Raw genomic sequence first — 16,591 nt, 5'->3', positions numbered from 1 at the left:
TGCCATAGAAGGAGTGCATCAAAGGTTGGGGAGGCAATGGCCTAGTGGTATTATCGTTAGACTGTTAATCCAAAAGCTCAGCTCATGTTCAGCGGACCCGGGTTCAAATCCTGCCAGGACACATGGTGGAATTTGAATTCAATAAAAAATATCTGGAATTACTGATGACCATAAAACCATTGCCGATTGTTGGAAAATAAAGTTGTGAACCTGTGGCATTCTCTACCACAGAAAGGTGTTGGGGCCAGTTTGTTAGATATGTTCAAGAAGGGAGTTGAATGTGGCCTTTGTGGCTAAAGGGATCAAGTGTATGGAGAGAAAACAGTACAGGCCCTCTGGCCCTCGATGCTGCACCGACCTGTGAAACCAGTCTAAAGCCCATCTAACCTACACTATTCCAATATCATCCATATATTTATCCAATGACCATTTAAATGCCCTTAATATTGGCGAGTCCATTACCGTTGCAGGCAGGGCATTCCACACTCTTACTACTCTCTAAGTAAATAACCCACTTCTGACATCTGTCCTATATCTATCACCCCTCAACTTAAACCTACGTCCCCTCGCACTAACCATCACCATCCAAGGAAAAAGGCTCTCACTGTCCACCCTATCTAATCCTTTGATCATCTTGTATGCCTCTATTAAGTCACCTCTTAACCTTCTTCTCTCTAACGAAAACAGCCTCAAGTCTCTCAGCCTTTCCTCATAAGACCTTCCCACCATACCAGGCAACATCCTAGTAAATATCCTCTGCACCCTTTCCAATGCCTCCGCATCTTTCTATAATGCGGTGACCAGAACTGTACGCAATACTCCAAGCGCGGCTGCACCAGAGTTTTGTACAGTTGTAACATGATCTCACGGCTCCGAAACTCTATCCCTCTGCCAATAAAAGCCAACACACCGTACACTTTCTTAACAACCCTACCAACCTGGGTGCCAACTTTCAGGGATCTATGCACATGGACACAGATCTCTCTGCTCATCCACACTACTAAGTAACTTACCATTCGCTCAGTACTCTGTATTCCTGTTACTACACCCAAAGTGAATCACTTCACACTTTTCCGCATTAAACTCCATTTGCCACCTCTCAGCCCAGCTCTGCAGATTATCTATGTCCCTCTGTAACCTGAAACATCCTTCCACACTGTCCACAACTCCACTGACTTTAATGTCATCCTTCTACAGCCTCATCCAGTCCTTTTATAACAACGACAAACAGCAGTGGCCCCAAAACAGATCCTTGCGGTACACCACTAGTAACTGAACTCCAGGATGAACATTTCCCATCAACCACCACCCTCTGTCTTCTTACAGCTAGCCAATTTCTGATCTTAACCTCTAAATCACCCTCAATCCCATGCCTCCATATCTTTTGTAATAGCTTACCGTGGGGAACCAGCTTTATGGAATCCATATACACCACATCAACTGCTTTACCTTCATCCACCTCTTTGGTCACCTTCTCAAAAAACTCTAAGGTTTGTGAGGTACGACCTACCCTTCACAGAACCATGTTGACTATCCCAAATCAAATTATTCCTTTCTAGATGATGATAAATCCTAACTCTTATAATTCTTTCCAAAACTTTGCCCACAACAGAAGTAAGGCTCACTGGTCTATAATTACCTGGATTGTTTCTACTCCCCTTCTTGAACAAGGGGACAACATTTGCTATCCTCCAGTCTTCTGGCAGTATTCCTGTAGACAATGACAACAAAGATCAAAGCCAAAACATAGAACATAGAACATTACAGCGCAGAACAGGCCCTTCGGCCCACGATGTTGCGCCGACCAGTTACAAAAACAATGACCCACTAGCCTATACCAATCCCTTTTCGTCCATAAACCTATCCAGAGATCTCTTAAACACCCCCAAACTAGACGCATTTACAACTGCAGCAGGCAGGGCATTCCAATCCCTCACCACCCGCTGGGTAAAGAACCTACCCCTGACATCCGTCCTGTAGCTACCCCCCCTTAATTTAAAGCCATGCCCCCTCGTGCTAGCTTTCTCCATCCGAGGAAAAAGGCTATCACTATCCACCCTATCTAAACCTCTAATCATCTTATATGTTTCAATAAGATCCCCTCTTAGCCGCCTTCTTTCCAACGAAAACAACCCTAAATCCCTCAGTCTCTCCTCATAGGACCTCCCCACCATACCAGGCAACATCCTAGTAAACCTCCTCTGCACCCTCTCCAACGCCTCCACATCCTTCTTGTAATGCGGGGACCAGAACTGCACACAGTACTCCAAGTGCGGCCGCACTAGAGTAGTGTACAGTTGCAACATTACACTGCGACTCCTAAATTCAATCCCCCTACCAATAAACGCCAAGACACCGTACGCCTTCTTAACAACCTTATCTACTTGATTCCCAACTTTCAGGGATCTATGTACACACACACCTAGATCCCTCTGTTCATCCACACTATTCAAAGTCCTCCCGTTAGCCCTATACTCGACACATCTGTTGCTCCTACCAAAGTGAATTACCTCACACTTCTCCGCATTAAATTCCATCCGCCACCTCTCGGCCCAGCTCTGCAACCTATCTAAGTCTCCCTGCAGACTATGACACCCTTCCTCACAATCTACCACACCTCCAACTTTGGTGTCATCAGCAAATTTACTAATCCACCCAACTATACCCTCATCCAGATCATTAATAAAAATTACAAACAACAGTGGCCCCAAAACAGATCCCTGAGGCACACCACTCGTAACTGTACTCCATGATGAATATTTACCATCCACCACCACCCTCTGTCTCCTATCTGATAGCCAATTCCTGATCCAACTTCCTAGATTACCCACAATCCCATACATCTGCGAAATCTCCTCCCTAGCCTCCCAGAGAATCCTAGGATAAATCCCATCCGGCTCAGGGGACTTATCTATTTTCACACTTTCCAGAATTGCTAACACCACTTCCTGGTGAACCTCAATCCTGTCTTGTCTAATAGCCTGTATCTCAGTATTCTCCTCGACAACATTGTTTTTTTCCTGTGTGTATAGTGACAAAAAATATTCATTTAGCGCCTCTCCTATCTCTTCGGACTCCACGTACAGCTTCCCACTACTGTCCTTGACTGGGCCTAGTGAAAATGGGAGTGAAAGGACATGAGCAGCCATGATCATGTTGGTACAGGCTCAAAGGGCCAAATGGCCTACTCCTGCACCTTTTTTTATATTACTGATGACCATTGTCGATTATGGGAAAAACCCAATTGGTTCGTTAATGTCCGTTAGGGAAGGAAATCTGTTGTCCTTACCTGGTCTGGCCTACATGTGACTCCAGAGCCACAGCAATGTGGTTGACTCTCAATTGTCCTCAGAAACTAGGGTTGGGCAATAAATGCTGGCCATGTCCCACAAATGAATAGAAAAAAGGTTTGCTGGGGTGGATCTTGAGATGGTGGGATTGAGTAATGAGGAGAGAATGAAGTGATTGGGCCTGTATGCTCTGGAGTTTAGAGGATTGAGAGGTGATCCCATTGAAGTGTAAAATATCCTTAACCGAGTCAACAGGGTAAAAGTTTCCCTTGGCTGGGGACGGTTGGTGGAGTTTGCCTGTTGGAGGTCTGTCGAGTTTGCACATTCTCCTTGTGTCTGCATGGGTTTCCTCCAGGTATTCTGGTTTCCTCCCATGGTCCAAAGATGTGTGGGTTAGGTTGATTGGCTGTGCTAAGAAATTGCCCCTTAGTGTCCAGGGGTGCGTAGGTTAGAGGGATTAGTGGGTATAATATGTAGGGATATGGGGGTAGGGCCTGGGTGGGATTGTGTTCGGTGCAGACTCGATGGATCGAAGGGCCTCTTTCTGCACTGTAGGGTTCTATGGTTCTATAGTTCTATGGAGGTAGGGTGCGGGTTTGGGGTGGTCTAGAACTAGGGAACATAATCACAGAATCAGAGGCAGCTCATAGAGGTTTACAGCATGGAAATAGATCCTCTGGCCCAACTTGTCCCAGTTGGCGTGTTTGGCCCATATCCCTCTACACCCATGTAACTGTCTAAATGCTTTTTAAAAGACAACATTGTACCCGCCTCTACTTCTACCTCTGGCAGCTTGTTCCAGACACTCACCACCCTCTGTGTGAAAAAATTGCCCCTCTGGACCCTTTTGTATCTCTCCCCTCTCACCTTAAACCTATGTCCTCTAGTTTTAGACTCCCCGACCTTTGGGAAAAGATGTTGACTGTCTAGCTGATCTATGCCCCTCATTATTTTATCGACCTCTACAAGTTGACCCTTAAGCCTCCTATTCTTCAGGGGAAAAAAGTCCCAGCCTATCCACCCTCTCCATAGGACTGAGATGAGGGGGAATTTCTTCACTCAGAAGGTGGTGAACCTTTGGAATCTCCTATCCCAGAGAGTTGTGAAGGCTAAATCATTGAGCAAATTCAGGAAAGAGATGAATAGATTTCTAGATATTAAAGGTGTAAAGGGATAGGGGGTACTGCAGGAAAATGGCATTGAGATTGAAGACCAGCCATGATCTAATTGAATGGCACAGCAGGCTTAAGGGGCTGAATGGCCTTCTCCCGCTCTCATTTCCTATGTTCCTAAGAAATGGCATCAAAATCTGACCTCCAACCTGTCAAGGTCATGTGGACAATGATAGCAATGGAGAATTGGTAACGGGGACACAAATTGCCTCAGGGATGCAAAGGCCCAGTGGTATTATCGCTAGACTATTAATCCAGAAACTCAACTAATGTCCTGGGGACCCAGGTTCCCAGAACCCGGGGCGGCACAGTAGCACAATGGTTAGCACTGCTGCTTCACAGCTCCAGGGACTTGGATTCAATTCCTGGCTTGGGTCACTGTCTGTGTGGAGTTTGCACATTCGCCTCGTGAGTGCATGGGTTTCCTCCGGGTGCTCCGGTTTCCTCCCACAGCCCAAAGATGTGTGGGTTAGATTGATTGGCCATGCTAAAAATTGCCCCTTAGTGTCTTGAGATGCGTAGGTTGGAGAATTAGTGGGTAAAATATATGGGGGTAGGGCCTGGGTAGGATTGTGGTCAGTGCAGACTCGATGAGCTGAATGGCCTCTTTCTGTACTGTAGGGTTTCTATGATTCTATGAATCCCACCACGGCAGAGGGTGGAATTTGAATTCAATAAAAAATATCTGGAACTAAGAATCTACTGATGACCATGAAACAATTGTCAATTATTCCAAAAACCCATCTCATTCACTAATGTCTTTTAGGGAAGGAAATCTGCCGTCCTTACCTGGTTTTGCCTTCATGTGACTCCAGAGCCACAGCAATGAGGTTGACTCTCAACTGCCCTCGGACAACCAGGGATGGACAATAAATGCTGGCCAGCCTACGACACCCAGGTCCCAGGACTGAATGAAAAAAAAGGACTGTGAACTTGGGTATCCTGAATCAAGTCTCTAACACACAGGTAACAGATTCATGTAGGTTGTTAAACACCTACAGTTTGTGTCAGTCCCTTTAAAAGCTGGTTTTGTTTAATGCTGAGATGTTTAAAATGCAGAGTACACACAGACTTTAAGCTGCAACATTTATTTCGAGGCCCAGACAACAGGGTTGCCTTGGTAACAGGCTCTGCAGGTTTTTGTATTTTATTAGCCTATGAGTTTAAAGAATACACTCAGCTAAAGGGAACCTATCAGATTTGAATTTGCTGTTGCCGTCAGCACTAAACCAATCCTGATGCAGAGGATGCAAAGGTCATCAGGAATATAAAAGAGGAACTCCACTGCCTTCAGTTCAGTTCCATCAACCCACAACTGGAGCAGTTTGTTCTTAATTTTGCCAGCTTCAGACTTAAGATAAAACACCTCTAACCAGCGAAAAGTACCAAATCGGACAGCTCTTACAGACAGCGGACAACTACTGAAGAGCTCTAAAACTTCCAAACGCTATCAGACCTAGTTCTTTGAGATTGACTAAAATTCAGTTATTAATGCTCTAGTAATAAATATTCCTTGTGTTTATTTGAACAACATTTCAGTCAAACTTTCCTTTAATTAAAATGTTACTGGTTTAGTTAAAGTCCCTGTTTGGTTAAAAACAAAATAGTTTGTTAATTATTCACTTAAAGTGTCAGGTCTTTATATTAACGAACCTCTAAAGGTTAATGTAGAACAGTTACCACCTTCCCAAACACTTTTAGCAGATTATGAAGTGAGGTAAAGGGGATTAACTTCTGCATCGTAACATAGTGCTGTGTTTCACTAATCCAGAGTTTGACCTTCAGTGTTTAACTGATGGGAACTGACGTCCTGAAGTTTGGACTTTTGAGTGAGGCAATAAATTTGGTTGAGATTGCTGATTGTTGGTGGAGTAAAGAGCCAGAGACAGCAGTGTCAGATGTATGGCATTCTCCTGGTACTCTGAAAAACATTCAAACCTCAGCCTCACCAGAGGATGACAATTTTTTCACTTATCACATTTTTCTCTGGAGGCTAAGGGAATTTGGACCGACTCTCACCAATATTCACAGATACATCATAGAAAGCATCCTTTCTGAATATATCACAGCTTGGTATGACTCCTGCTCTGCCCAAGACTGCAAGGAACTACAAAGTGTTGTGAATGTAGTCCAGTCGACTGCTGAAACCAGCTTCCCATCCATTGACACTGTCTATACTTCCCACTTCCTTGGGCTCCAAGCTGATGTTATAGTTAAGAAAGCTCATCAACGCCCCTACTTTCTCAAGAGGCTAAGGAAATTTGGCATGCCCGCTACGATTCTCACCAGCTTCTACAGATACACCATAGAAAGCATTCTTTCTGATTGTACCCCAGCTTAGTATAGCTCCTGCTCTGACCAAGGCCACAAGAAACTAAAATAAAAAGTTTATTTATTAATCCCAGGTAAGGCTTACGTTAACACGGCAATGAAGTTACTGTGAAATTTCCCTAGACACCACACTCCAGCATTTGTTTAGGCCAATGCACCTAACCAGGGAGGAAACTGGAGTGCCTGGAGGAAACTCACACAAACATGGGGAGAATGTACAAACTCCACACAGGCAGTGATCCAAGCTGGGAATCGAATGCGGGTCTCTGGTGCGGTGTGAACCACTGTGCTGCCCTATAAAGGGTCATAAATGAAGCCCAGTCCATCACGCAAACCAGCCTCTCACCCCTTAACTCTGTCTACACTTTCTGCTGCCTCCAGCATAATCAAGGACCCCATGCACCCCGGACATCATCTCTCCCACCTTCTTCCAGAGGGAAAAAGATATAAAAGTCTGAGATTGCGTACCAGTCGACTCAAGAACAGCTTCTTCCCTATTGCCACCAGACTTTTGAATGTACCTAACTTATATTAAGTTGATTTTTCTCTACACCCTACTTATGACTGTAACGTTACATTGTGTGCGCTCTCCTTCTCCCCTATGTACTCTATGAATGGTATGCTTTGTCTGCATAGCGCGCAAGAAACAACACTTTTCACTGTATGTTAATACATGCGAAAGTAATAAATCAAATTATATTTTGGTGGACTCTTGTGTGTAAATTGCCTGCTAGGTTTGTCTACATTAGTGTGCTTTGAAACCCCTCCGGTGTCTGCCAAACACTTCCAGTTGTCCTCTGGATGTGAAAGGCACCTTAGTCAATGATTCAGAATTTGTATGCAACAACAGAATGTGGGTTTTAATGGCAAGAGACCCTCTTTAAAAGGAGGCTTGAATATCTGTTCTTTCTTGAGATGCGATCCTATTTTGCGTTGACCTTTTAGTTGGCTCCAAAATTGATCTTATCATTGACACTCTTTCATTCAATGGACTCCTGATTTCTGTGGATAACTTGCCCCATCCCCCACCTCCCACCCTGCGCTCCCACCCCACCCCCACGGCTTCACTCATCACGCCTGGATATGACCAGTAGCTGAGGACTAATCGGCCAAAGTTAGCACTTGTCAGGTTTGTGCTTGCTGTTTATACTGTAGCTGCCACGATCGGGGGTTGCTGGGGGGGCTTAACATTTGATGGATGCATCCATCATGTGACCTTTAACCCTCCACCCTCCACCCCACCCCCCGGACAGCCCTGGTGTAAACATGGATGGAGCCAGAACCTGGGGGGGCTGAACTCTTGAGGTTTGTTTACACAGATGGGAAACCGATGGCTCGTGGAGGGGGTGGGGGGAAGTGGCACGGAAGGGACCGGGGGAAGAGACAAGGGCTCGCGTGAGCAAGTTAAGTGAGCCGCACGTGGCTTTGAACAGTGTCTCGTTGAGCTTATCTTCTGAACCCTGCAGTTTGCGATCGTAATTATTTATCAGGCGTAAAGCGTGTGTGCAACTCGGAGTCACGAGCGGCCTTGTGCTGTCCTTGGGACTGTGCAGAGGTGATTAACGAAAATGACTCCAGGTGTGGGGAATTTGAGCTGAAGGAAGGGAGTCAGGCTGAAGCTTGTTCTCTCTGGGAATGGAAGGAAGAGGTTTTGTAATCGCAGCTTATAATATGGTGGATGTTGATGGAGGCAAATTGGGTGCAAATTGCCAGCAGATGCGAGCTAAAAATACAGGAAGTTCCCAGTCAGAGCTGAAGTCAGTTTGAGCTGTTTAGCACCCACTTAAAGAAGTGGGATAACACATCTTAGAATCTTACAGTGCAGGAGGAAGTCATTCAGCTCATCGAGTCTGCACCGACAATAATCCCAGGCCCTATCCTCGCAACCCACATGTTTACCTCACTAATCCCTCTAACCTACTTATCATGGGCAATGCACCTAACCCAATCTTTGGATGGTGGGAGGAAACTGGAGTACACGGAGGGAAACCCACGCAGACATGGGGAGAATGTGCAAACTCCACACCCAAGTCAGGAATCGAACCCGGGTCCCTGGCACTGTGAGGCAACAGTGCTGATCACTGTGCTACCCCTTTGGGAAGTAAAATTATTGAGACAGCGCAAAGTTTATTTATCAGTCACAAGTAAGCTTACATGAGGTTACTGTGAAAATCCCCTAGTCGCCACACTCCAGTGCCTGTTTGGGTACACTGAGGGAGAATTTAGCATGGCACCTAACCAGCACGTCTTTTGGACTGTGGGAGGAAACCGGAGTGCCTGGAGGAAACCCACGCAGACATGTGGAGAATGTGCAGACTCTGCACTGACGGTGATCAAGGCCGGGAATTGAACTGGGGTTCCTGGCACTGTGAGGCAGCGGTGTTAACCACTGTGTCACCATGCTGAAATTGGGATTAAACAGACAGCACTGGAAGATAAATTAGTGCAACACCCAACCCACGGCAGGTAAACTTTCTGATGATACTAGGAGGAATAAACTATTACATAATAAACTGTCAGAATCTTTGGCAATTTTTTCCACAAAAACTTTTTATCCTGTTAATTCAAGGGATTCGGGCTGCGTTGATCAGGCCAGCATTTATTGCCCATCCCTAATTGCTCTTGAGAAGGTGGTGGTGAGCTGCCTCCTTGAACCGCTGCAGCTCGTGTGGTGTAGGTACACCTACAGTGCTGGTAGGGAGGGGACTCCTTGACAATAAGAGTTACAGTAAGAAAAGGTACAGTTTTCTTTTGTAGATATACAAAATAAGGGAGCCCAGAACTAGGGATTGCAGGATATGGGCTGAACCATTTAGGACGGAGAGGAAGAGGACATGGGAGGGAAAGCTGGAACAAGTTATTGAGTTGGATGGTTGTGATTGAATGTTGGGGCAGGCTCGAAGGGCCAAATGGCCTTCTGCTCTTTTTTTCGATGTTAACTTGTCCACACAGGAGTACCAGTAGACCACTTGACTCTTTGTGCCTGGGCTCTGCCTATTCAGTAAAACGAAGACAGATTATCTTACTCTATTGGGTTATCCCTTAATTCCTGTCACATCCACAATCTATCAATCTTTGCCCTGGATGCACTCAGTGATTGAATGCCAGTTGCCTCTGTGGGAAAGGTTCACAACATTTCAAGGGAAGAGATTTGCTCTTATCTCACCTCAGTCCCAAACAGCTGACCCCTTATTTTGATATTGACTTCAGATTCCCGAACCAGGGAACATTTCCCAGTATCTACTGTGGTGAAGTTGAGTTTGTAAAGATGTAAAGAATGTTGATAAAAGATGTAAAGGAATTGTAAAAACTGCTAGAGGGAAGGAAAACATTGCTTGCTCCCTTTAAAAAAAATGGTTTTGTGTTCAGTGCTTGAATGTTTAAAATACATACAGGGTACACAGATTGCAACAAGGACCAAGCATCAGGGTTGCCTTGGTAACAGGCTTTGCAGGCTTTTGCATTTTGATAACCTATCGGTTTAAAGAAGACACTCAGCTATCAAGAACCTATCAAATTTGAATTTGCCTTTGTTGACAGACCAATCCTGGTGTAGGAAAATGGATAGATCACTGGAGATATAAAAATAGGAATCCAACTGCCTGCCTTCAGTTCAGTTTAATTTAGTTTAGTGAAGTGGAACTGAAAAGCTGTCACTTCTCAACATGAGGAGAGGGCAAGAGAGGCTCTCTAACAGCTTAAAATATCTCTTAAGAGAGTTCTCCATCTATTGAGCAGAAGGTTACCAAATCGGGAAGTGTTTATAGATAGTGGCATCAACAAAAGAATTTTAAAAGTTCATTCCAAAGCCACAAAACTTGTTTATTTTTTTCAGAGTAACTAAGTTAATATTATTAATTTTTTGGTAATAAATGGTCCTTGTTTTTATTTGAACAGCGTTCCAGTCAAACCTTACTTTAATTGATATATTACTTGTTTAGTTAAAGTTCCTGGTTGGTTAAATAAACAATTTGTTAATTATTCACTTAAAGCGAGTGTCAGGTCTTTATATTAATGAACGTTTAAACGTTGTTGTGGAATAGTTAACACCTTCCCAAACCTTTAAACAGATTATAAAGCGAGGTAAAGAGGATTAACCTCTCTGTGTTGTAACACTACCCTGTCAAACCCTTTAACTACTTGATATATAACTTCAGTGAGATCACTTCTCATTCTTCTAAACAGTAGGCAATGTGGATTTAGGGCCAGGTTATCGGTCTGAGAGCACAGAGAGGGATATTCCCATGGACAACGTGTGGGAGAATGAGGCAAGGAAACTGGGATTTTTATTCTGGGGAGGATGGGGGGGTTGAGCTGGATTGGAAGTCAGGCCTGCTATCCCAGGGTTGAGTGTGGAGGCTGCTGCCAGTTAGGCTGGAAGGCCTAACTCTGTTCACTGCCTTGAGTGGCCATTAGTTGGCCATCACATCCATTCCTGCGACGCACTGCCTTCCGACAATAATTGAAAATCAAAAAGACTCATGATTCAGTTGGATGGTAGCAGTCCATCGCTCAAACCAGCCTCCCATCCATTGACTCTGTCTACACTTCTCGCTGGCTCGGAAAAGCAGCCAGCATAATTAAGGGCCCCCCACACCTCTTCCACCTTCTTCTGTCGGGAAAAAGATACAAAAGTCTGAGGTCACGTACCAACAGTCTCTGCCCTGCTGCCATCAGACATTTGAATGGACCTACCTCGCATTAAGCTGATCTTTCTCTACACCCTAGCAATGACTGCAATACTACATTCTGCACTCTATCCTTTCCTTCTCTATGAATGGTACGCTTTATCTGTAGCGCGTGCAATAAACAATATTTTTCACTGTATCCCAATACATGTGACACTAATAAATCAATCAACCTATCAATTTACGAACTTCCCCCCCATTTTCAATATTTTTATATCTAATAAAGAGAAATGTTTGTGGAAAATGACCAAAAAAAGGCAACCTCAGAGGCTGCTGACAGTCTGGAATGCGCTGCTTGGGAGGGGGGGTTTGCCTCCCATCCTGGATGAGCACTTGGCACGTCATAACATTCAGGGCCACGGGCCAAGTGCTGGCAAGTGGGATTAGGTGGGCAGGTCAGGGCCTTTCAAACATCGGTGCAGAGTCGATGGGCTGAAGGGCCTCTTCTGCACCGTGGGATTCTGTGAACCTGATTTTCACGTCCTGATGATATTTCTCCTCTGCATGCAACAGTGTGCTGGAGACTGGTCATCAATCCCTGGGGACTCCAGGCTGATCCTGGAGAGTTGCCAGCCCTACCCATGAACGATTGAAAAAAGTAGTGATGTGAACATAGGTTTGAGATGCTGATATCGAGCATGATTTGTCCTCCTGCTTGCATGGAGATGTTGAATATCTATTTCAAATGGGTCATCACTTCCTTTGAAATTCATTGCCCACTGTTTTGAAGGACAAAGAAAATTACAGCACAGGAACAGGCCCTTCGGCCCTCCAAGCCTGTACTGTTCATGCTGCCCAACTAAACTAAAACCCCCTACCCTTCCGGGGACCATACCCTCCATTCCCGTCCTATTCATATATTTGCCAAGATGCCCCTTAGCATTCACTATCGTATCCGCTTCCACTACCTCCCCTGGCAACGAGTTCCAGGCACCCACCACCCTCTGTGTAAAAAATCTGCTTTGTACATCTCCTTTAAACCTTGTCCCTCACACCTTAAACCCGTGCCCTCTAATAATTGATTCTTCCACCCTGGAAAAAAGCTTCTGACTGTCCACATCTCTCATAATCTTGTAGACTTCTATCAGGTCATTCCTCAACCTCCGTCGGTCCAGTGAGAACAAACCAAGTTTCTCCAACCTCTCCTCGTAGCTAATGCCCTCCATACCAGGCAACATCCTGGTAAATCTTTTCTGTTCCCTCTCCAAAGCCTCCACATTTTGTTTCGGTTTAGCGCCTATCGCACAGTAAAATCTCTAGCCTGTCACCCCGAGTGGGTGAATGTTCAAAAAAGGGAAGTTACTCTAATTCTGCAAATTCATTTAGAGAAGCCAAATGAGAGAAAGTTATCTGACTTGACACAGGTAACAGGATGAATTGTTAACCAATGTACGCATTCGGAAATCATGGAAATCGCTGGCTGGTTAAAGTGAGTGAAACCCATGCCCAGAGCTAACCGGTGATACCCAATATCCATTGCCACAATAGTGTGCACTGTGATGGCACCATGCCTTTAAGAAATGCCTCTTAATCATGTTTCTTTGCAGGATTTTGTCGGCGCTGTGTGGTCTGCAGCTGGTGTCCTCCAATTGTTAGTGAAGCAATTTAGTGAACATCATGCTGATTTTAATCTGAACTAATGCAGGGTCCTGTGGTCTTTTAGGGTCTGCTGAGAGGAGGTTGGTTTGGGGATAATTAACAGGTCAGATGATATGAACAACAAAGAACAGTACAGCACAGAAACAGGCTCTTTGGCTCACTAAACCTGCGCCGATCACATTGTCCTACCTAGACCAACTGCCTGTATCCCTCTATTCCCCGTCTGTTCATCTGTCTATCCACATAAGTCTTAAATGTGGCTAACCTATTTGCCTCAACCACCTCACTTGGCAGTGCATTCCAGGCTCCCACCACCCTCTGTGTGAAAACCTTCCCCCGCACATCTCCACTGAAGCTTCCCCCCCCCTTATGTTGAACTTGTGCCCCCTTGTAATTGTCATTTCTGCCCTGGGAAAAAGCTTCCAACTGTTCATCTTATCTATGCATCTCATAATTTTATAAACTTCTATCGGATCGCCCCTCAGCATTCATCTTTCGAGGGAGAACAGTCCCAGTGTCTCCAACCTCTCCTCATAGCTAATGTCCTCCATAGAAGGCAATGTCATGGTAAACCTTTTCTGTACCCTCTCCAAAGCCTCCATGTCTTTTTGTCAGGTGACAACTATTTTTTTACACAGCATTCCAAGTTTTTAATTTTGTATTTTTGTTGCTGTTAGAAGCTGGTAGAAGAAGGCAGTGTCTCTCTCTGTTTCAGTCTTTCAAGAGGCTTCCGGAAAGTTCCAAGAGTGGGGAGGCTCAGAGATTAAAGAAATGTCCGAAGAACAAATTTACATTTAAAAGCTGCAAAATCCGGCATCACGTGAGTATACTTGTTTTTGTACCAAGATTGAAGAAGGGTGGGTATCTATAGGATGGTGTTTAACTTGGAACAACATAGATAGCTAGCTGTTAGGAGCTATACTGTGCTGTGTTTAATTTTTATAATTGGTAAAAAATTATGCTAATTCTTTCTGTTATATTCTAACTGTGTTCTTAAATAAACTTTGCTTGATAAAAGTTCCCCAGTGGGTCACTTGAATCATACCCAGAGTGAAACACCCTCATGCTCACCAATGCAAAAATCAAATGTAAAACTTAGGGTCCAGGCTAACTTCACAAAACACCATGGAGTTTCTGTCCTGGGTCTTAACAGCACCAGTCGTGTAACAGGAGGACTCTTTGGTGTGACCATAATAATCTCTCCCTCAATGTCAACAAAATGAAGGAGATAGTCATTGACTTCAGGAAGCGTAGTGGAGACCATGTCCCTGTCTACATCAACAGGGATGAAGTAGAAATGGTCGAAAGCTTCAAGTTTTTAGGTGTCCAAATCACCAACAACCTGCTCTCTTCCCCCCATGCCAACACTATAGTTAAGAAAGTCCACCACCCTCTACTTTCTCAGAAGACTAAGGAAATTTGGCATGTCAGCTATGGCTCTCACCAACTTTTACAGATGCACCATAGAAAGCATTCTTTCTGGTTGTATCACAGCTTGGTATGGCTCCTGCTCTGCCCAAGACTGCAAGAAACTACAAAGGGTTGGGAATGTAGCCCAATCCACCACTCAAACCAGCCTCCCATCCATTAACTCTGTCTACACTTCCTACTGCCTCGGAAAAGCAGCCAGCATAATCAAGGACCCCACACAACCTGGACATTCTCTCTTCCTCATTCTTCCACTGGGAAAAAGATACAAAAGTCTGAGGTCATGCACCAACTGACTCAAGAACAGCTTCTTCTCTGCTACCATCAGATTTTTGAATGGACATACCTTGCATTAAGTTGATCTTTCTCTACATCCTAACTATGATTGTAGGACAAATTGTCCCTAAGCTATTCTCCCCTGAATCTGGTTTCCAATGGGGGTACAATACGCATACACACGGGTAAAGGTAGGTGGTAGGAAAATGCTTTGTTAAGATGGCGGCGCGGGCTTGTTGGGCCGAAGGGCCTGTTTCCGGTGCTGGGTTGTTCTTTGTAACACTACATTCTGGACTCTCTCCTTTCCTTCTCTATGAAATATGCTTTGTCTGTATAGCACGCAGGAATAATCCATTTCACTGTCTGCTAATTGATGTGACAATAATAAATCAAATCAAATCAAAATCAAATCTTGAGAGTTGAGATATATATGTCTTTCTTGCATGCCCAAGCATGACACGGTCTCACCTTTCCAAAGTTGGACTGGGAAAATACTTCCGAACATGGGAATTGTTGGATGAGGAAGTGCCATTTAGTTGGCCTCTTAACCTCCCTGCCAGTCGCATATGAAATGACAGAGCTGTTTGTTAATCCTTTCAATTAGTACACAGCAGACGGAGGAAAATTTCACTTGGTGACATCGGACCAAATGCGAATTGTATTCACCTTTATTTATTAGTGTCACAAGTAGGCTTACCTTAACACTGCAATGAAGTTACTGTGAAAATCCCCCCAGTCGTCACACTCTGGAGCCTTTTAGGATACACTGAGGGAGAACTTAGCATGTCCAATGCCCCTAACCAGCACATTTTTCAGACTGCTCTTGTGGGACATTCTAGGACAAGGGCTTCACAGTCTTTGGATAAGGGGGAGAAATTTAAAACAGAGTTGAGGAGAAACTACTTCTCCCAAAGGGGTGGAATTCGCTATCCCAAAATGCGGTGGATGCTGAGACAGTGAGTACATTTAAGGAAGAGTTAGATTTTTAATTGGGAATGGGTTGAAGGGTTATGGGGAGAAGGCAGGAAAATGGGAATGAGGAGCATATCAGCCATGATCAAATGGTGGAGCAGACCCGATGGGCCGAATGGCCTTATTCTGCTCCTATATTTTATGAACTGAGAGACGAAAGCAGGGTACACGGAGGAAAACAATGCAGACACGGGGAGAACATGCAGATCCCACACAGACAGAGGCCCAGGCTAGGAATCGAACCCAGGTTCCTGGCACTAATGAGGCAGTCGTGCCCAGGTCTGGGGAGCCAGGCCTTTGAAGATACCTCATCCATTCTGTCCCATTTCATTGCAGTGGGTAACTGCCGTGCCTCAGAGTCGGAGACTCCGGGTTTGAGTCCCGCTCCAGGACATGACGGTTATCGAAGATGGGCTCAGAATGCGGCCAACCAAGTTGATTATTAACCTACAAATCCTTCCAACACATGCCTATGGCAGGGGATAAAAGGCTTTCCAGGTTAGCCATGTCATGGAAAGAAAGTTGGAAGCTTTACCAACTCTATCCACCGCTCCAGGCTACAACATGCATGTAAAAGTGTACGTTGCCATAGCAAATCGGACTCCCTGAGTGAACTAAACACACCAGTGCACTTCATTCCCCATACATTAGTAATGAACTTACCACAGCGTTCGAGGTGAGTGGACTGTCTTGGTCCAAAGCGACCGTACTTCCAGTATGACAGCTAGCCGCTAGGAATCTGAAACTTCAGTCTTCTCCTGTCTTTTCCGCAGTGTCGTCAGTTTTTAGTCAAACTTTCTGCATGATGCAGAAGCCAGACTTGGCAACGACTCCT

The 16,591-nt window shown here is 44.9% G+C and overlaps 1 long non-coding RNA gene across 1 annotated transcript in view; it reads right to left on the bottom strand.

The window, feature by feature from the left end:
• LOC145345566 (uncharacterized) overlaps positions 1 to 16,591 on the bottom strand; it is a 53,565-nt gene extending 36,974 nt beyond the window's left edge. The window contains exon 1 of the long non-coding RNA XR_013887083.1: positions 16,420 to 16,591. This is a non-coding gene — a long non-coding RNA (uncharacterized LOC145345566). The remainder of the gene's footprint in view (positions 1 to 16,419) is intronic.

Source organism: Carcharhinus amblyrhynchos, chromosome 7 (genome assembly GCF_965287045.1).
Source record: "Carcharhinus amblyrhynchos chromosome 7, sCarAmb.v2.hapA, whole genome shotgun sequence".
NCBI classification, from domain to species: domain Eukaryota; kingdom Metazoa; phylum Chordata; class Chondrichthyes; order Carcharhiniformes; family Carcharhinidae; genus Carcharhinus; species Carcharhinus amblyrhynchos.
The sequence above is the reverse complement of the archived record's forward strand: the minus strand, read 5'-3'. Positions and strand labels throughout refer to the sequence as shown.